We start from the raw sequence: 20,572 nt of genomic DNA, 5'->3' as shown, positions 1-20,572 counted from the left end.
AACTCAACTTGCATCCATGGCTCTTGAGGCCACAACGCAGAGCACTAAGCACTGTACAACCACAGCTGGGGACAGAAGGGTCTTTTCCACAGGCATTTTCCACTTGCAGGGTCCTCTCTGTGCGCAGAATTCCTGATAGTTTGATGTCTGCAGGCACTGGAGATCACTATTTTGCCATCTCTCTCACTGTTTCAGTGAACATCTGCTGTGGGTTGTTGAAAGTCTGTGATGGGATCTATGGGATGCAACCTGAACAGTGGGACCCCTGAGCTCCCTCTCACACTATGATGCTGTGAGGAGCTGTGAATCTCTGGCAGATATTGCACTTACACAGACATCCACAGGTAGGGACACATCCAGCTGAGTTACATGAATGCTTCTCCCAGCCACTCATAACACTAATGTTAGATAGAGAGCCTCCCGCCAATTTCCCCCAGCTCTGCAGCCTTGCACCCCTGGATCATACCATCTTGCCTTAATCAGAAGCCTGATCAGTGTGAGTTTATTACGCAGGGTCCACCCCTCCCTCACTGTGAATCGTACATGAACCAGCCTTGTAATGGAGCTGCGATTTCCCAAGAACTTCAAGCAAAATACACCAGTTTAAGTACAGCATAAAACAGATTTATGAACTACAGAAAGATGGAGTTTTAAGGATTATAAGTGGTAGGCATAAAAGAGTAAAGTAAGTTACCATGGAAATTAAAGATAAATTCACAATCTAAACTTTACACCTTATTACACTAGGCCGTAGTTCGGTTATGCACACAGGAAGGCTTAATGCTCGAGCTGCAGCATATGCTGGGCAGGCTTAAGGCCGGGCTCCCCATGGCAGGAGAGAAGAAGAAGACTCGGCCCCTGGAGGGGCAGGCTGGGATCCCATTTGCTCCCAGCCAGCGCCCTGCCCGCACTCCCAAGTCATTAATGGCTCCCCCAGGTCAGCCAGAATGGAGCAGCGGTTTTCACTCCACCAAGTCCACTTATGGCTTACAGGCAACTCCCAGACCCACCATGTCGGCCAGAAAGGAGCCCACTCAGCCTCGCCATTGCTGCTTTTCCTTCCCCCCAGAACCCGCTTCTCCTGGGCTGCAAGGAGCCACTCCTGGGAAGCCAAGAGGCAGGCACAGGATTCTGCCTCCCAGCAGCCAACCGCACCTCCCCCGGCTTTGCAGAACAAATGGTGATGCTCTACTAACCCCATTTAGCCGCACTGAGGTGCTTAGCTTCTGCCCTGCCTTCCTCAGCTCGACTTTCCTCTTTTGCCCCATTCCTGCCTCACTTCCTCCTTTGGCAAGTCACGCAGAGGAGGCCAGCAGGAAGAGCCGGCCTCCATAGGCCAACCTCCAACAGCAGAGGAGGCCAAGCCACAAGCCTCCAAAAGGTAACACGCTGCACTCCTCTAGGTTCTCCAGACTGATGCCAAGGTGCTTTCTCCACTGCTGTCAGCACCCTCTGTCATGCGGGGGTTGGAGTTATCCCAGGGACAGGCCAATAGGAGAAGGAGGAGGCCTTCCTGAACAGCAAGGGGATCTGGCAAAAGGAAGCCAGCATGTTTCTGAACCAGGGACCTTTTGCATGTTAGGCAAACATGATAACCACTACCCTACAGAAACTCCATCGGCAGGGTTCTTGCTCACCCTGGCACAGACGGATGGACAAACCTGGAGAAAGTGGTGGCAGCCCTTCAATAGGTCAGCTGGCAGAGCAGAGGACTGGAGCGGGCACTCAGGAAGTCGTCCTTACGTCGCCCTTGTGACTCCAGCTTGAGGGAGAGCTTCTTTTTCTTCCCCTTGCTGAGAAAGAGCAAGAGAAGAATGAAAGGTCAGGTGGGCCAACTCGGTGCAGAAGCCCATGCTGCCTTTTCCTGCTGCATAGCCTGAAATGAGGGACTCGTGGCAGTTAAAGGAACTGCTGCACTTTCAGAAAACATCCCACCCGTGCACAAAGGGGGATAGAAGAGCCTGTTAGTCTAGCACGCTCCCAACTGAACTACTTCAGCAGCTGCTCGGTTTCTTTTTGGCCTCCTGCTTTTCAGTCTGGGATGTTGTCAGCTGTGGCACAGAAAAAGGACGTCATTGCGAGCGGCCCATGAAGACAAGATTCACTTTTGCCTTCCTTGCTCGGTTTTACTTGCTTCCTCACCCTATTCCTGCCTTAGTTCCTGGGTTACCTGAAGGCGACGGGGGGCCAGCAGTACCAGGAAGAAGTTGGGCAGCTAGACCCTGGTGGCAAAAGTCCTGCCGCCACTTGCCACCCCACTCTCTTCTCCCAGCGTCACATATTGGCCACCAGGGACTTGGGGCCCAGCAGCGCAACGGAAGGCAGTGGACAGAGCCACCCTCGCCTTGAAGCTCCGGCTCATTAAACCACATCTTCAGTCGCTGATGGCCAATGAGAGACCGACATCGCTTGCTATTTTAGCACTTGGAAATGCCATTGGTCAGTCATTGGATCTCTGTAATGCTGTTACAGAACAAATGAACACAGAATCTCAGTGTGACATTCTATACCTTTGGGGGAGCGGCTGTAACCCTCATAATCATCGTGATCTTACATATAGAGCATGACTTGTAAGGTATCAGGGAAAGGATATGATCTGCTGAAAGTCATTTCTCTACCCATAGATGTAGACCATTCATGCATATGAAGTCATGAGAATTGTGCAGTGTGGTTGTCACTGTGCTGTAAGGTGGGGGAGCCAGACAAATATTAGCTCCCCAGTGGCAACAGCAAGAAAAGTAACCAACACCCGGACAGGGTGTCAAACAACCCATCGACAGCCATTGCCCAGCAAGGGAGCTACAATGCAATGACTCACCTGCATGAGGACACTGCATGAGGAATTGCTCAGACTTGCTTGGAGAGACGCAGTGATGCTCACCTGACTCTGAATGGGGGAGGGGGGGGGAAAGCCATGAGGGAAGAAAGGACATGATAAAAGGAGAGACATTTGCCAGGCTTTATCTTTCTCTGCCACCTACATCTACAGACACCCCCACACCAAGCAACTGAAGCGCTGATGAAAGGGGAGAGCCTGGTTGAAAAGCCACCAGCCAGCCTGTGGTGAGAAGCATCTAAGTTTGTAAGGGTACTGAAAGGGTTAAGATCAGCTTAGAATTAAAAGCAATGAGGAGTTCGGTGGCACCTTAAGGACTAACAGATTTATTTGGGCATAAGCATTCATGGGTAAAAAGCCCACTTCTTCAGATGCATGGAGTGAAAATTGCAGATAGAGGCATAAATATAGATTGGAACATGAAGTGACGGGAGTTACCGTACAAGGGGAGAATCAGTGTTGAAGGCTAATTCAGTCAGGGTGGATGTGGTCCTCTCCCCATAATTGATGGGGAGGTGTCAATACCAAGAGAGGGAAAATTGCTTTTGTCCTGAGCCAGCTACTCCCAGTCCTTATTCAAGCTCAAATTAATGGTGTTAAGTTTGCAAATCAATTGCAACTCTGCGATTTCTCTTTCAAGTCTGTTTTTGAAGTTTTTTTGAATGGCTACTTTGAATTGTTGGGTGTGAATGTGTAAATGTGCTCTTGACTATATAAGTCCCATATGGTCTCATGATTGGGATTCCTGGTTTTCACCCAGGCGGGCTGGGTTCAATTCCCATTGTGGGAACAATGCAGAGCTTTTGCTCAGAGGGGAGGCAGGAAATGAAAGGAATGGGAAGGGATCCCGCCAGCAGGGGAGTTGGACAGTGTTGGAAGGGGACCCCAGAAGTGCGGGCGGAGCAGTGGTCTGTGGGGAGATGAGGGAAGGATTCCAGCTCTGTGGGAAGTTGACATGGCGGGTGGGAAGAGTGTGTGTCCCTCTAAACTGACCACCAGCAGACTAGGCAGGCTTGGAAGAATTACGTATTTGTTGGTAAATGTCAATTTCTGTGTAAACACACGACCCAATGGCAGAATCTTTCCATCGATAATAATCAAAACTAACAGATGGACAAAGTAAGAAACATGTTGCTTGAGAACTTATCCTATTCTAATCCTCTAGGGTTCCCTTTTGCCTTAGGCACCACCACGTGGGCATTTCATATCCCTCCTCATTTTCACACAGACACAATTTCCTTTGCACAGATCCATGAACAGCAAAACCTCCCTGTGTCTATTGTCTGAGCCAGGGCATTCGATTCCAATGAAACCTCTCCTGCACTGGCAATGGTTAGACAGAGGGAATGCGTCCACCTTCCCCCTGGCAGTGAGATATTCACTCTCCTCTTCATGCTGCTGTTATTCCATGAGTCATCAAGGACGGAATAAAAAGCTGAGTTTCTCCAGGGTGAGGAAAGAAAGGAGCCACCAACGCCCTCAAAAATCTCAGTGCCCAGAGAAAACCTGCCTCTGTTATTGGACACCCAGAGGTGCTGGCAATACAATGGGAAAAGGGACTGTCTGAATTGCCAAGGCAGGGAATGAACCATCTACAGCAACATCATTAACCAGAAACACACTCTAATCATGCTCCAGCCACTGGGGAAATGGGCAGGAATTCTTGCTGTTCAGCCATGGCCACACGTACAGAGCTGCACAGCAGTGAGTGTGCTGGGGAAGCTGGTCTGAGCAAACAATTTGTAATAACCCTTCAGTGAGAACAGAACCAGAGTGTAGAAAAGCCCCTGTGTTAAGTGGTTGTGGCTGAGGCCTTAGGGAGCTGGGCTAGAAAACCATGAGTGCCTTTCTGTGAAGGTTTGATCCTTGCCAGCTAGGCAAGGCTGGTGTGTGGTATCTCCATGGCTGTACTTTCAGGGTCTGATCACAACAGTGCCATAGGGAGCCAAGCCTAGACATATTCAGAGGCTAAGGCCAGGTCAATGTTTCAAACAGTGAGTCTATGCTGCTGCAGCTCAGTAATGGAGATGCTCTGTGCCAGGGTTTCTCAAACGTCCTTTCACTGCAACCTCCTTCTGCCAAAATAACTTAATACGTAGCCCTGGAAAAAAGCACCAAGCCCCTCCACTCGGGATGGGGGGAGTGCTAAAGACTGAACCCTAGTGGAGGGAGGGCAAAACCAAAGCCTGAGGGATTCAGCCCTGGGTGGGGGGCTCAGACTTTTGGCTTCAGCCCCAGGACCCAACAAGTCTAATGCCAGCCCTGGTGACCCCATTAAAACAGGGTCACGACCCACTTTGCGGTCCTGACCCACAGCTTGAGAACCACTGCTCCATGCTGAGGGGGGGGAGTTTTCCTGTTGGTGTAGTCAATCCACTTCCCCAGGAGGTGGCAGCTCTGTCAGGGGGAGAAGCTATATCAGTGGGGGTGCAAGCTGTGGTGTTTACCACATTTAAGAAGTTTAATCAAACCCCATTTTTAAAACCACCTGTGGTCTGGGAATGTCAAAGGAGCTCGATGAAGCAGGGTCTGTCCTTCAAAGTCCTGGAGATCACGATTCCATACTCCTGTTGTAATGGGGGTATAGCTTAGTGGTAGAGTGTTTGATTGCAGATCAAGTGGTCCTTTGTTCAAACCCAAGTGCCCTCTTAAAAAAAAAAGAAAAACATTTTCATTTCCATTCTCCATTATGTTGAGGAGCTCCACCATACGAGGATGCTTGAAATGAATGTGAACACTCAAAATTTCGCTGTCCAAATGCATAAAAACCTAGCAAACCTGTCCATCAGCTGAAATCAGTTCCAATCCTCTAAGTGTCTAGTTTATGTTTTCATCAATTAAACAAAGGTATCATTCCCCGAAGCAGAGCACAAGTTTGAAATACAAGCAGCATAGAGCCAATATTCATAATGTCAACTACAAAAAAATGATACACATCTAGAGATAGCATCATTATAATCAGGCAATCATAACCTCTCCATAGACCCCTTACACGACCACTTCTCTGTAATATTGGCTGCAAATATAGAACAGTGGTCGCAATGGTGATCTATACAGTTACAGATTATGTCAGTAACGTCACAGGAGGTGACACAGCATCAGTGAGACTGATACTGGAATAGCCTCCAGTTTTGGTGTCCTCGTTTGAAAAAGATGTTGTGAAATTGGAGCTGGGGCAGCAAAGAGCCACCTAATGTTCTGAGGACTGGAAAAAATACCTTCTAGTGAGCTATTGAAAGAGCTCAACCTGTTTAGCTTATCAAAAGAAGATTGAAAGGTGACTTCATTGAAGTGCCTTAATGGAGAGAAAAGATTGGGTATTTAAGGGCTCTTTAATCTAGCAAAGAAAGGCATAAGAAGACCCAATGGCTGGAAGGTGAAGAGAGACAAATTCATATTACAACTAAGGCACAAAAATTCAAACAGCGAGGATGATTCACCACAAGAACAAGCTACCAAGGAAAGTGGTGGATTCTCCATCTCCTGATGTCATTTAATGAAGACTAGATGCCTTTCTGGAATGTGTTTGCCTCAAAAGTAGCTATTGTGTCCTACAGGAGGCCTGTGATATGCAGGGGGTCAGATTAGATGCTCTAATGGTCTCTTCTGGCCATAAAGTCGACTAATTTCTGTAAAAACTGAGTGTAGCATTGGGAGCAGTGTCTGATGTTTCCCTGTCTAGCCGGCTTGCTGCCTAGAACGAACGCTCCTTGAGTGGGGTGATCCACAGGGAGTAGCTCAAACCTCCAAAGTGCCTAGGCAGGGGCAGGACATTGGCCCAGCAAGGGAGGGGTGTGGCAGTGACATCACAAAGGCCTTTGGCAGGACCTCAGCTTATTGGTCAGAGGTGGTGACCTCACAGAGAGATGCTGACATCAGCCAGGCAGGACAGGGGCGAGGGGCCAGGGAAACCTCAGAGACCCCTGTGGCTTTGCTTCAGCAAGTCTCCTCCTCCAGGTCTCTCTCTGAGGACTGAGAGAGTATTCGGGTTCACGGACGTGAGCGCTAGGAGGAACCTCTTTCGAGTTTTCTCCTTCCCTTGTAGTGATTTTACTAGAAAACAGCCGTCCCTGTTTAGAAGGTAAGAGCCTCCTGGAGGTTTGAAACCTGTTCAGTCTGATCCATCTGGTGAGAATTGAATTCTGGGCATGGAAAACACGAGCTTAAGGAGGCAGAACTTTATTCTGCACCTGGGATTTTGTCCCTTAGAATCACTGGGGACATTGGGGTTTGTCCTTTTTGTTTCACCTCTTCCTCCCTCCTCTTTTTCTCTTGCTTCCTTTGTCCTTTTACCTGTTCCCCTCCCAACACCAGGAGGTGGGGGGAGGGTGTGTGTGTGTGTGTGTGTGTGTGTGTGTGTGTGTGTGTGTGTGTGTGTGTGCGCGCGCGCTCTGCAGCTCCCACTGTGGGAGGTCCACCCAAAAATATGGGGCTGAAATAGTGCTCGGGCAGTGATCCCCACCAGTGACCTGGGCCATCCTTTGGGTTCTCTGGTGAGAACCCTCAGCCTCCCGTCCTCAGTCTCTACCCTGATTGGCTGAGCAGGGAGTTATTGAGAGGGACGAGACTCAGGTCCTTGGTGTTCTCTTTTAAGAGCAAGGAAATAAGTCAGAACCAGTTCTATGTTTGATGAATTTTGCTGCTTCTCTGCATTAATGGTCTCTGAGGAGAACTGCAACGTTAGAGAGAATCGTGAACTGCTCAAATACTTGCTGAATAATTACTGTTACTGTTGTTGGTCTGGAGCTCATCAGAGCACTTTATTCAGGTCATTCACTGTCTGAAATTCAAGATCCGATGGTTAGTTTGAAAATCAGGGCTCTTGGGTTCTATTCCCAACTCCGCCACTGGCTGGGTGTGTGACCTAAGACAAGTCAATTCTCCTTTCTCAGCCTTAGCTTCTCCCTCTTTCAAGTAGGGATAATAATGATCCGTTCATACCTACCTCACGGTGCGTGGAGGCAGGGTCGGCTCTAGGTTTTTTGCCGTTCCAAGCAAAAAAATTTTTGGCTGCCCCCACCCTCAGCCCTGGGGTCCCCCGCCAGAGGAGCCTGCTAACTGAGCCCTGGGCTTCCCCCCACCCCCACAGACTTGGGCTCTCCCCCCGCCCCCCGACACCCTGTGCCAACAACATAGGTTTGTTCCCAGTCCGCCCAGGCTGAGCTGCTCCCGTTTATACTCCGTCTCCAGTCGGAGCATGCCCAGAGAGGGTGAGGGGGTGTGGCCTCTTCAGCCCACATGGCGCAGTTAACCCTAGCAGTGCCAGGTCAGGGTGGATGCACCTCATCACAGACAGCATTTCCCAAATGTTGGGATTAGCTAGGAGATCTCTTCAGGAGTAACCTCCTGTAGGGACTGGGTCACAAATACCTTGGGAACCAAATACCTGGGCGTTTTCCTAGTTCTGAATCACTTGCTGTGGAATTCTATCCCTGGATCATCTGAGACAATATTGACTTAAACAACTGAACTACCCTGTGCATTTACTTCGGTCAGTTGCACCCATTTGGGGTCTGCAGCTGTTCACCTTTTCAGAGTGGAGATTTAAACATACGACTGTTTCTTTGATAATATGTCCAACAGCTTGGAGTATTCTCTCCTGTTGACTGAACTGCATTTGAATTTTCTCCATGTCATCATGCAGGGATAGGGGGAAAAACAAACCTGAAGTAAAAAAATGGTAATTTGTCTGAAATTTCCGAAAAAATCTGAGCTACACTCTGTCAAACAAAACTAACATGCAGTTATATGACCAAGGAGCCTTCATGAAAGATAGAAAACCCATATCACAGAGAGGTAGAAGACACTTTCATTTTAATTTAAAAGTGAAATTCCAGACTAGGTTACATCTGATGTCTCAGAATCAGGATGAGAGATTCTCCCATGATCCACTGAAACGTGCTTCACCCAGCGCTTTCTCATGCATCCGACGAAGTGGGTATTCACCCACGAAAGCTCATGCTCCAAAAGTCTGATAGTCTATAAGGTGCCACAGGATTCTTTGCTGCTTTTACAGATCCAGACTAACACGGCTACCCCTCTGATACCTCTCTCATTAGTGTTATTTACAGGAGTTTTAGCACCTTCATAACGGGAGAAAAAACAGCCGACCTTCCCAGAAGCAGCTTTGCCATTGAGGGAAAAGGGGATTTGAACGGTGCTTGGGATCCATTTGAAATCCCCTTCCAAGTCTGACACTTTCATCTCCTGCCAGACTGATTCTGATTTAGGATCAAAGACGTGGACAAGCACCATTCCCAAGCATGGACAGCCAAGAACATGACCCCACCAGACAGGTTGGGAAGCGAAGGAATACGAAGGGGTGAACTCTGCATGGCTCAGGCACAAGGTAACAGTTCTGGGGTGATGGGGAAGGATGGAATGTCTGAGTCGCCCCATCTCCTTCCAGTGTCAGAGCCTAAAATTACCCTTATTTCCCTGACACTGCTCCAGCTCTTCATCATATTTAAATATATTTTAAATGAGAAAAAAAAGTCAACAAAATAACTGCTGTTCTGCACAATCCAGGGTAATGTGAGAACAACTGGGAATGAGACAATGTCTCCTCAAAGAGGAACTTGACGTCTCTAACAATAACTTTGCACTGGGAGGAGGAGTACAAATGTGAATCTCCAGGTTTGTTTAGAAAAGGAAATGTGATGATGGTTAGCTCAGACAGGAGGAAATGTGCAAGATAACTCCACCGACTATCCATGGCCCATGTCTTTAGTGCAAGAATAGTTCTCTTTTTACATCAGGAAAGTGAACTCAAGCTAGCTAACTCCATGACAACCACAGTGATGAGACCCAGGTAGATTTTATCTCAACGTAGCTGGTTGAAGACACCCCCCATCTCCCCCACCTGGGGTGATGACATTCCTGGTAGAAAGGACACCCACTCCAATGACTCGCAGGACAATGGAGTTGATACAAAGGACCACAGGATCCACCCCAAAGATGGGCGAGCTTCAAAAGTGGGCAACTCATGTGTGGGAGCTGAGGAACTACAGTGTGCAAAAGATGCAAACAGCCTTAACACTCACTGCCTGGGAACTGTCAAAAGAATTAAAGAAAAAAATCTTCTGACAGCTCTAGAGAAGGTTTTTATGAAGTTTATCTCCTTTACGGATTCTCTGATGTTTAGAAAGGCCTGAACTATGAGTGAAGCTTTTCCCACACTCGCAGCATTCATATGGTCTCTCTCCGGTGTGGACTCTGTAATGTGTAACAAGGGTTGAGCTCCGAGAGAAGCTTTTCCCGCACTCACTGCATTCATAGGGTTTCTCTCCCGTGTGGACTCTCTGGTGAGAGATAAGAGAGAAGAGGTGAGTGAAACTTTTCCCGCACTCACTGCATTCATAGGGTCTCTCTCCTGTGTGGATCCTCTGATGCACAGTAAGGTTTGAGCTCCGAGAGAAGCTTTTTCCACACTCGCAACATTTGTAGGGTCTCTCCCCCGTGTGGACTCTCTGGTGAGAGATAAGGGAGGAGAAGTGACAAACTTTTCCCGCACTCAGGGCATTCATAAGGTCTCGCTCCTGTGTGGATCCTCTGATGCCTAGTAAGGTTTGAGCTTCGGGTGAAGTTTTTCCCGCACTCACAGCATTCGTAGGGTCGCTCTCCCGTGTGCGTTGTCTGATGAGAGATAAGGGCTGATCTCTGAGTGAAGCTTTTCCTGCACTTGCAGCATTCGTAGGGTCGCTCTTCTGTGTGGATTCTCTGATGAGAGTTAAGGGTATATCTCTGAGTGAAGCTTTTCCCGCACTCACAGCATTCATAGGGTTTGTCTCCTCTGTGTATTCGCTGATGCCTACTAAGGGCTGAGGTACGATTGAAGCTTTCCCCACACTCACAGCATTTGTAGGGTCTCTCTTTCGTGTGGATTATCTCATGTCGAATAAGGGCTGAGCGGTGATGGAAGTTTTTCCCACACTCACTACACGTAGTCTCTTGCTTTTCCGTGAGGATTTTCTCCTGGGACGTAGTTTCCTTGAGGTCCCTGTGAGTTCCCTGACAATTAATGGGTTCATCCACTCTCTCCTCTGAGTGGTTTCCCTGCTCTCTCTCTGGTCTGGGGTAATTTTCACCAGCTTTTCCCTGCTCACGGGGGCTGGACACACTCCCTTTGGCTCTTCGCAGTAACTCCCCATTTGCTTCGGCGAGCTCAGCATCTTCCTGGTGAGGATTCTGCTCCTCGCTCTCCCTCACCACCCTATCACCTGCTAGAAGAGAGGAGAAATCTCAGAATTGGGGATGGAAAGGCAGAGAACAAACCCAAGTAAGTGCTGGAGAGACAGAAAATAAAAATCAGGGACTGAACTCCCCCTAACTCTTCCCCACAGGGGACAGTGGAGGGGATCAATTCTGCTCCCCACCCACGACCGGCCTTTAGGGGGGGGCCGTACGGGTGCCCCACCCAAGGGGGTGCCGGGCGCAGGGTTTGGATTCCCACCTGACCTGCTGCTGAGAGGCTCGCTGGGCTGATGAAAGCGGCACAGGGAGGCAGATAAGCAGCTGCGTGGGGGAGTGGGAGAGACCCGAGCTGCAGGGGCAATTGTATGACCAGCCGTCAGAGTCAGGTGACTGCTCCGGAGCAGAGGGGCCCCTCCTCGGTCCTGCTCCACATGTGCAGCTGCTGCTGTTCCTGTCCCCCCAACCCCCCACCCTCCATTCACCCCCGGAGTCGCCCCGTCCACCCCCAACTGGGAGCATCCTCCTGACTGCTCTGCAGGAGGGAGGTGCTGATTGATGGAGGGGTGTCCCCCTCCCCCACACCCGGGTACCCGATTTCCACTGAGCTGGGGTGATGGGACAGGGGAAATCTGCGTGAGCTGCTGCCTCTCTGGGGCCGGAGCTGCCAGCAGCTGCTTGTGTCTGAACAAGCCTAGTTCAGGCTCCTGACCCTGAAAACTTTCTTAAAAAGAGACAACGCGCTCACTCACTCAGGCACACACACACACAGTCCTTCACACACTCCCTTCAACATACACACACTGTTTAATATCCTCCCCCCAACACACACACACACACCAGGGCTCCTTGCATCCAGGTCACTTCCCCACCTGGGCGGTGCTGAGACATCAGGAGCAGCTGCTCTCCTGCCCTCCCCTTACACAGCCTGCAGGGAAAGCGACCTGGGTGCAGGAAGCCCTGACGTCGCTCCTTGCTCCCCTCTCCCAGCCCCCCAGGGCTGTGTGGGGCGGGGGAGCAGCAGTCCAGTGGGGGAGCGAGCAGCAATGCCAGCTGCTTTGTGCATCCAGGTCAGGTTCCCCACTTGGGTGCAGGAGGGGGATGCCGGGGTTAGAGGCAAAGGGGGCACAGTGCAGGGGTTGAGGGCACAGGAGAGTGGTGCAGGGGGTAGCAGGGAAGGGGTGCATAGAACCATAAAATATCAGGGTTGGAAGGGACTTCAGGAGGTCATCTACTCCAACCCCCTGCTCATAGCAGGACCAATTCCCAACTAAATCATCCCAGCCAGGGCTTTGTCAAGCCTGACCTTAAAAACCTCTAAGGAAGGAGACTCCACCTCCCTAGGGAACCCATTCCAGTGCTTCACCACCCTCCTAATGAAATAGTTTTTCCTAGTATCCAACCTAGTCCTCCCCCACTGCAACTTGAGGTCATTACTCCTTGTTCTGTCATCTGCTACCACTGAGAACAGTCTAGATCCATCCTCTTTGGAACCCTCCTTTAGGCAGTTGAAAGCAGCGATCAAATACCCCCTCAGTCTTCTCTTCTGCAGACTAAACAATCCCAGTTCCCTCAGCCTCTCCTCATAAGTCATGTGCTCCAGCCCACTAATCATTTTTTGTTGCCCTCTGCTGGACTCTTTCCAATTTTTCCACATCCTTCTTGTAGTGTAGGGCCCAAAATTGGATACAGTACTCCAGATGAGGCCTCACCAATGTCGAATAGAGGGGAACGATCTGCTGGCAATGCCCCTATTTACAGCCAAAATGCCGTTAGCCTTCTTGGCAACAAGGGCAACTGCTGACTCATATCCAGCTTCTCATCCACTGTAACCCCTAGGTCCTTTTCTGCAGAACTGCTTCCTAGCCATTCGGTCCCTAGTCTGTAACAGTGAATGGGATTCTTCTGCCCTAAGTGCTGGACTCTGCACTTGTCCTTGTTGAACCTCATCAGGTTTCTTTTGGCCCAATCCTCTAATTTGTCTAGGTCCCTCTGTATCCTATCCCTACCCTCTAGCATATCAACCACTCCTCCCAGTTTAGTGTCATCTGCAAACTTGCTGAGAGTGCAGTCCACGCCATCCTCCAGATCATTAATGATTGCGGCACAGGAGTGGAGTGCAAGGGCTGGGGTGAAGGGGGCACAGTGCAGGGGTTAGGGGCTCAGGAGGGGGCAGGTGTTGGGGTGCACGCGGGGGGCAGAGGTTAGGAATGAAGGGGTATAGGGATTAGGGGTGCAGGAGGGGGAGCAGGCATTTGGGGCAAAGGGACACAGTGCAGAGGTTGGGGGGAAGGGAACGTGGGTTGCCTAGGGAGCCCATGGGAGCCAGGGGCACCAAAATGCAAGTTTGCCCAGGGTGCCATTTCCCCAAGGCCGGCCCTGCCCACATCCCATCCAAACACTCAGTGGGAAGGGAGGGAGCTCCAGCCAAGGTGTCAATCATCATCTGTAGGAAGCCAGGAGTGAGATCTGCTGGGGACTGTCCTGAGCTCACAGAGTCTGTGTGGGGAATCCCAGCGGGTTCTCTCAGGCACTTACAGTTTCTGGGTTGGTTTAATGTTTCCTTACCTGTGCAGGAACTTCCCAGGATCTCGCTTTCCACTGAACCAGGGAGATCCAGGACCCACGGCTCTTCCCCTCGTTCCAGCTGGAAGATCACAGAGGGTTGGGAAACTGGAAACCCTGCTCAAGGGAAAGAAAACAAAGGAGATCAGGGGAATTCATAGGCCATTTATCACCATAAAAAACATTCTATTAGATTAACCCCAGTCCATTTTAAACAATAAAATCGCAGGGCCAGCTCCCCAGGTGCTCAAAGGTGCAGAACACTCTGCTTAGGAGGGATTTAACTATCCCCATCTTTGCCGGGAACACACACAGCCAGACACTCATTATCAAAGAGGCTCCTAAAAAACAGAGACTGGAACTGCATTTCCCTGAAAGTGAAGACTCCAGACAGAGGGCAAGTGTCCCTGGCACTGCTTCTTGCTGACAGACAGGTCCAGAGCCAAAGAGAGAGTCCAGGGGAAGCTGGGAACAGGAAGCATGGGCTGGGGGGTTCAGTGGAGTAAGGACTAGGAAGGGCAGGGATATCACTGAAGGCAGGATCTCAGCAGCATTAGATGTCAGGAAAGCACATCCTGCGGCATTAGGGAATCTAGTGAGTCAGGTATAAAGGTGGGAGCATAAAAAACACTGTGTGTGGAGAAAGCTGGCAAATTAGATGGTGTAGTTCAAGAGCCAGAGACCAATTCTTCTGCCAAAGGAGAATGTGAAAAATAAGAATCAGGCCATGTGACTTCTGGTGGGACAAATTCAAAGATCCAAAGAACATGCAGAGAAGAGAGACGGCGGCTCTTGCAGGTGGGGATGGAAAAGGAAGAGTCTCCGTGGTTCATGGAGTCAATTAGTTCGTTTTATCATTCATTGATCATTGTTATGGTGATCTCATATGTTATTTCAGATGTAATCACTGTGTACGAAATAGATTTAAGTTGTAGGTATAGGCAGAAGTAAGACAGGTAGAGCCCTGCATGGATACAAAATTTATATCCGCATCCGATCTGCGATTCGCAAAAATGGTCCATGGAGATCTGCAGCTTTTCAGGGCTCTAGGAACAAAATTTGTACCCGCAGCCGATCCACAAAAATGGTCCAAATTCTCCACCAGGAGACGTGATCAAAGCGAAGGGCTAAGGCAATGAATCCTAAAATCTTCTAATATAGGCTGGAAGGGACCTCAAGAAGTCATCTACTCCATTCCCATCGCCCTGCGGCAGGATCAGGTGTAAATATGCCAGAAGTTTGTCTAACCTGTTCTTAAAACCCTCCTGGGACAAGAATTCCACAACCTCTCTTTGTAATCCATTCCAGCACTCCCCTATCCTTATCGCTGGAAAGGTTTTGGTATTACCCACCCTCAACCTCCCTTGCAGCAGATCAAGCCAATTACTTCTCCTCCTACCTTCAGTGGACGTGACGAACAATTAATCACTGCTCTCTTATAACAACCCTTGACATATTTGAAGACTGTTCTCAGTTCCCCACTCACTCTTTTCTCAAAATTAAACATGCCCAGTTCTTTCAACCTTCCCTCATAAGTCATGTTCGAGGACCAGGAGGGCGCTTTTTCCTTCTGAATGGAGATGCGCAAGGTGAGGTCAGAGAAAAGGATGTTGGAGTAACTGAGACAGGAGAGGATGACTAAGAGCTCTAGCTGCGCGGATGGATAGGAAAGGCCAATTGTTAAGGATGTTATGCAAAAAGAAAATGCAAGGTGTAGGCACAGCCTGGATAGGAGGCCCCAGAGGGAGCTCCGTGACGAAGGTATTGCACAGTTATGGGCCTGAGTGACAGGCAGCACAATGGTGCTGTCTGCGGCGGTAGAGAAAGAAGGTGGGGGGAGGGCTTGGGGGAAATATTAAGAGCTTTGCTTCAGCTGTTGATCTTTAGCTGATGGCTGGACATCAGTGAGGAGATGAGAGAGAGAGGGGCTGAGATTTCAGTTGCGACAGAAGGAGACAGGCCAGGAGCAGAGAGGCAGAACTGGGAGTTAGGAGCACAGAGATGGTACCTGAATGTGTGTGTGTGTGGATGAGATTCCCCAGAAATAAGGTGCAGAGGAGGAAAAGAAGAGGACCAAGGAGGGAGCCCCGTGGAACCCAAACAGAAGGCTGGAACGGGGGTCAGCCAGCTCATTCTACAGACACTCTAATGCAGCGACTGGAGGAGAAGAAGGATGCGACTCATCATGGACCTCTTGATGCCACCTGTCAGAGGGCACAGGGTGCCTAATGTTTTACTGGGATCCCACAGGCCAGGTACACGCATATTCGTTCACCCAAAGGAGGCGTGTCAGGTGTCTGTCGAGGAACTAGTTAGGTAGGTCTTAGGTAGCTCTTAAAAGCTTTGCCAGTCCAGCTCTATTGTTTAAGGCTGTGAAAAAGTGCCCACACGCATGCGCACACACGCACACCATCCAACATGGCTCTGCTGGCCAAAGCTCAATTACAGACACAGCTATAGCGGCAAAAGCATCCATTTTTTAAAACAGGAAACTAAATGCTCATAAGCTACATTAATGCAGCGTTAAGGTTGCCCAGTGCTGTCTCCTGCCTTGCACCATATGGATGGTGAGTAAACTTAAACCTCTGCAGACCAGGAAATGAAAAGTTAATGTAAACTTTCCCCCAACCCTTAACCCTGTAGCTGGCCAGAACCAGTGAGAATGGTTCTGTGTGGGCCGTGCAAAGGTTAACCAACTGCCACAGGGACTCAGGTATTCAGCTCAATGCAGCAGTAACGGGATGAATTCTATGGTCTGTGGTATAAAGGACGTCAGAGTAGACGACCTAATAGTCACATCTGGCCTTAAAATCTATGAACCTATAATTGATCCGAGGAAAGACTAAGACTAAGACATTGTCTGTGCTGTGCTCACAGGTGGGAACCCCAGCACCTATCCGCATGCCTCCAGCTGTGTGCACTGGGTCAGCTGTAGCTGTGACTGGCTGATAGAGGGATGGGTTGGAGCAGCTGGGCAGAGCTGTGCCTGTGCTATGCATAGAGGTGCATGTGAAACTTGGGGGTCAATTCTGCCTCATTTCTGTGCTGAGTGTTGTAGGCTTTGTCAGCAAAGGTGCCCAAGGGCGTGTTCTTGCCATGGGGGTTGTCAGCACCCTGGGGGCATATGTTCGAGTGATCTGTGGGGCTTAGTGAGGGGTAAGTGAAGGCAGCGACTCACAAGGAAAACTCAGGTTGAGGGCGAGGGGGTAGTAACACTGTGCAAGTCTCAGCTGGCCTGTGTGCAGGAGGTCCAGTACTGGAGAGCAGCCAGGGAGAGGAAGCTGCTGTTTGCTATGATGGAGTTGAGCTCGAATATTATCTTAGCAAAGAGAAGAACGTTAGACATTCTGCTGGACTGCTCTGTTCCCAGAGCGCTCTGTAACAGGGGAGGGGAGAGGGCTAGTGTGGGTGTCTCAGGCATGTCGGGGTGATGCTGAAACTGGGCAGAGCAGAGGTGGCATTGGGGGAGTGGCATGAACCTTAATTCTGCATTGCCCCTTCTAAGGCCTTGTCTACACTACAGGACTATTTCGAATCTACTTAAGTCGAATTTGTGGATTCGACCTTATGAAGTCGAATTTGTGTATCCATACTAAATACACAAATTCGAACTTCTGAGTCCACATTCACCGGGCCAGCGTCGACTTTGGAAGTGGTGCACTGTGGGAAGCTATCCCACAGTTCCCGCAGTCCCCGCTGCCCATTGGAATGCTGGGTAGAGCTCGCAATGCCTGCTGGGTGAAAAAATGTGTTGAGGGTGGTTTTGGGTAACTGTCATCATTGAACCGTCAATCACGCCCTCCCTCCATGAAAGCGCCGGCGGGAAATCTGTTCGCGCCCTTGTCTGGTCGGTTACAGCGCGGACGCCACATCACTGCGAGCATGGAGCCCGCTGCGATCATCGCTGCACTTATGGCCGTTGTCAACTCCTCGCACCTTATCGTCCACCTCTTCCACAGCCAGCTGATGAGAAACCGGGCGAGGAGGCTCCGGCAGCGCGGTGAGGAGAGTGGCGCAGGCCTCTCACAAAGCAGGGTACGCCGGGCAGTGGAGATCATGGTGGCAATGGGTCACATTCATGGTGTGGAACGGCGATTCTGGGCCCGGGAAACAAGCACAGACTGGTGGGACCGCATAGTGCTGCAGGTCTGGGATGACACAGAGTGGCTGCGAAACTTCAGGATGCGTAAGGGCACTTTCCTTGAACTGTGTGACTTGCTGTTCCCTGCCCTGAAGCGCCAGGACACACGCATGCGAGCAGCCCTGAGTGTGCATAAGCGAGTGGCCATTGCTCTCTGGAAACTAGCAACGGCAGACAGCTACCGGTCAGTAGCGAACCACTTTGGCGTGGGCAAATCTACCGTGGGGATTGCTGTCATTCAAGTAGCCCACGCAATCGTTGAGCAACTGCTCTCAAAGGTAGTGACTCTCGGAAATGTCCAGGTCATCATAGATGGCTTCTCCGCGATGGGATTCCCAAACTGCGGTGGGGCTATAGATGGGACTCACATCCCTATCCTGGCACCAGCCCACCAGGCCAGCGAGTACATTAACCGAAAGGGCTACTTTTCAATGGTGCTGCAAGCTGTGGTGGACCATAGGGGACGTTTTACCAACATCAACGTCGGGTGGGCGGGCAAGGTTCATGACGCGCGTGTGTTCAGGAACTCTGGTCTGTTTAGACGACTCCAGGCAGGTACTTTCTTCCCGGACCACAAAATAACGGTTGGGGATGTGCAGATGCCTACAGTGATCCTCGGGGACCCGGCCTACCCGCTAATGCCCTGGCTCATGAAGCCTTATACAGGCGCCCTGGACAGTGCGAAGGAACTCTTCAACTACCGGCTGAGCAAGTGCAGAATGGTGGTGGAGTGTGCTTTCGGACGTCTCAAGGGGAGATGGCGGAGCTTACTGACTCGCTCGGACATCAGCGAAAAGAATATCCCAGTAGTTATTGCTGCTTGCTGTGTGCTCCACAATCTATGTGAGAGCAAGGGCGAGACCTTTTTGGCCGCTTGGGAGGTTGAGGCAAATCGCCTGGCTGCTGTTTACGATCAGCCAGACACCCGTGCCGAGAGAATATCCCAGCGGGAAGCGCTGTGCATCAGGGAGGCTTTGAAAGCGAGTTTCCTCGCAGAGCAGGGTAACCTGTGACTGTCTACTTGATTTTAAGAGAGCCTGATCATGGGCCTGTGTCTGTATGTGTCCAGTTAGATCTGAGCTCACAAACCCGGTTCTCCAAGTTTCCCCCACTTCCAAAGCACGTTTTAAAACTAATGAAACGTAACAGTACTTAATAATAAATCTTTCGTTGACTTTGCATTTCTGTTTCTTGGTTGAAACATGTAAGCATTCTGTGCTGGGTAAGGTGTGCACTGATGTACAGACCGCTTGTCCAAAACAGGACGGACAGCCTCCTGCTCCTACATAGGTCTGTGGGGTGGGGGACGGTTTACGGTGGTTCTGCATGTAGGGGGAGGGTTGCAGGAATGGGTGGGTTTGCAGGAAGGGGCAAGGGGTGCCGTCTTTGGATAGGGGTTTACATGACGGCTGTGGGCTGTGGGTTTGGGCGTTGGAAGGTGTGAGGGGTGTGGGGGAAGGGTGAGTATCTGCCCCTGGATGAAGGCTCTTTTTGGGGCTCAGGGCACCGGGGAGGATCGTGGCTACGGTCGAAGTGCATGTGAAGGGAAGCCTGCCTTTACATTCAGGGATGGCAGGCACCAGGATCCTGGACAAGCATACACATCAACGAAAGACCCGGGGCAGCATACACCACACAGACTGACCCTGGTGCCTAGTGACTGCAGTCTGTGTGTGCCCTGCAGTTGACCCTGCACCCAAGTCTGTACCATGGTACTGTGGGCTATGCACTGCAATTACAATCCCCCCCCCCCCACCCACAGAAAGTCTTCTGACACAAGAAACGTGACGGAAACAGTGAGTAACACCAAACCGCTGTTAATAATGTAGTACACAGTGGGGGGTTTAAACTTGGAGTTGGGACTGGTTGATGCTGTAAGGAAAGAACTTGTACAAATTTACAGCGCGAGAGGTGTCTCGAACATTAGCGGTCTGCTGCGGTGCAGGGACAGTTCTCACGGCCCCTACCGCCCCTCCTTCTTGTAACTTTGGGTGAGGGGGGGACAGGACTTCTTGCCGTTGGAGGGCGGTTGCAGATGCACTGCAGAGGGGCTCTCTCCTCCTGCCTGCGGTCTTGCAGAACATCTACAAGGCGCCGGAGCGTGTCCGTTTGCTCCCTCATTAGACCAAGCAGCGTTTGAGTCGCCTGCTGGTCTTCCTGCCGCCACCTATCCTCCCGTTCCATGTGTGTGCGATGCTGCTGACACAGGGTGTCCCTCCACTGTCTCTGCTCTGCCGCCTCCGCTCTGGAGCAGGCCATCAGTTCCTGGAACATGTCGTCCCTAGTCTTTTCCTTTCGGCGTCTAATCTGAGCCAGCCTCTGCGAGGGGGATGCCGGGGCAGTCCGGGAAAGAGCCGAAGCTGTGTGATGCGAAAAAGTAGGTGATTTCCTTGAACACATACATGTTTGCCAACAGTAAACACAGTCTAGTCAGTTTCAGTTAACAAGACCAAAGAGGGAACCAAGTCTCAGGAGATCTCAGAACTAGTCCGAGATTTCGGAATACGCTCTCATTGGCGGAGCCATTGCACTGGACAGCACACAAGCGAGGAGACAGCTGCATCCCTCTTGCACAAAGTCCTGGTAAGCCTTACAGTACATACTGCTTATCAGTTAGTGGTTAGCTGTGCTCTCCTGCTAAAGGAAATGTGCAAAGCAGAAAGGATGAGCCTTTTGCAGCCCCTCCCGCCAGTGCACGGGAACGATCAATGGATGCTTGTTCTCTGTGGCCTCTCGCACGTGGCTGTTAGTCGAGGGTCATTGTTATGCAACCTAATTGTAAACCATTAACAATAGTAACACTACACTAATTGCCCTACTTAGATGCAGTATTTGCAGAA

At 50.5% G+C, this 20,572-nt stretch overlaps 1 non-coding gene across 1 annotated transcript; it reads left to right on the top strand.

Moving 5' to 3' along the window:
- Positions 1-5,413: 5,413 nt before the first annotated feature.
- Positions 5,414-5,485, top strand: TRNAC-GCA. The gene has a single exon. It is a non-coding gene; the product is annotated as a tRNA-Cys (tRNA).
- Positions 5,486-20,572: the final 15,087 nt, after the last annotated feature.

The sequence above is a fragment of the Mauremys mutica genome, unplaced genomic scaffold (assembly GCF_020497125.1).
Source record: "Mauremys mutica isolate MM-2020 ecotype Southern unplaced genomic scaffold, ASM2049712v1 Super-Scaffold_100033, whole genome shotgun sequence".
NCBI classification, from domain to species: domain Eukaryota; kingdom Metazoa; phylum Chordata; order Testudines; family Geoemydidae; genus Mauremys; species Mauremys mutica.
This window is presented reverse-complemented; position numbering and strand designations above follow the sequence as displayed.